Below are 1,508 nucleotides of genomic sequence, written 5' to 3'. Positions count from 1 at the left end.
AAAAACAACAATAGTGGTATAGGCACAGACCAAAATAACGAAAACTGTAGAATCGTGTTGTACAATATGAAAAATAGAAGAAAGATATCAACAGTGGTTTGTAATCAGGCGGCTTCATCATGCTGGCGGGACGTTTTGTGCGCTTTGCGCTTTCATGTTTTTCTCTGTAATTATTGAGAAAAGTTGTGTGCAAGTTTGTATCACCTATTAGAATGAAGCGTTATTTCCGCACGAGGTCGCGTAGGGCGACTGCGTCAAAAGTTTTAAGTTAGCTGGAGTTTTCGGAGGCCCATTCGGCGTGCTGTCAAGCTGGTAGTGCCACATAGGCGCTACAGAGCTGTCTTGGTTCAGGTGCTTGATCATGCTTCCACTTGTCAGAGCCCTGGAGCTAGGCCTGAAAAAAGTAATCGGCGTGCTTTCTGATAAGTGCGTTCGTGGGAGAATCGTGGTTGGTTATTGAATTGAGATAACGACAATAGGCAAACAAACATGGGGTTTCATCCTTTTTGATCACTAATGAGATGCTCAAATCTCAACGTGCTGTTGGCAGCCATATAGTTCTTTTCACAGGCGTGTCCGCGAGCAAGGTTTCCAGTGAAGGCTGGTAAGAGACTCTCAGTCGCCTCGGCCCACATCGGAACTGAGAGATATGTCCAATGGCAGCCTCACGGTATAAACTTTTGGTTCGGTCGCGTGGGAAACTCAACATTTAAAATTTGTCATGGTACCGCCTTAGGTTCTTCTGGTGCAGAAAATCTGTTCAGTTATNTCGGATTCCCGCTGAACTTATCTATTTCTATTTTCGGCAAGCTGAATCCGGCCTTCGATTCACTGGATGGAAACCCAAGTTCGCGGTCACCGCATATCGAGTTTTCCTCATCAGAGGGGTCATACGACAACACCATCTGCTTGCGGGACGCTAACTTCCGCCTTCTAATCTCCAGCTCCTTCATCTCTATTGCAAGCTCTTCTTCCAGTATATCATTCTCTAACCTACTTCTCTGTCTACCCACGTGCCTGCTGGACCTTATACTACCAGCTACGCTAGGCTTAGGGGGAGAATGTTCACAAAATATAGGAGACTGAGAAATGCAAATGTCACAATCAACAGCGTTGTCAGAAATATCCTTCATAACGTTAGCAAGTTCTGGGTTCGACATATTTTTGAATGACTTGAGGCTTCTTGTTCTGGGCATATTGTTCACAAAGTTCCAGATTCCAATTCGGCTGAACGCCCGAGATCCACCGGGGACTTGAGATTTGATTTCCGGGTTTTGGGTATCATAGATTGATTCCAGCAATCTGTTGAACCACGTCGAGTTACGCGGAAAACCCCAAAAGCCAATTATTTCAAATGGAGGTTTATCCACAAATGCGGTACTATAAGTACAATGATAAAATGATAAAGCTTTACAAACCTCAAATCGTGGGACTATGCCGGCTTCTATACACCGGTTTAGGAACTGTTAATTCCTAACGGGTCTCAAAGTCCACGCCGACTCGGAGCC

The sequence above is a fragment of the Opisthorchis viverrini genome (genome assembly GCF_000715545.1).
Source record: "Opisthorchis viverrini unplaced genomic scaffold opera_v5_98, whole genome shotgun sequence".
Taxonomy (NCBI): Eukaryota; Metazoa; Platyhelminthes; class Trematoda; order Opisthorchiida; family Opisthorchiidae; genus Opisthorchis; species Opisthorchis viverrini.
Note: the sequence above shows the minus strand (reverse complement) of the source record.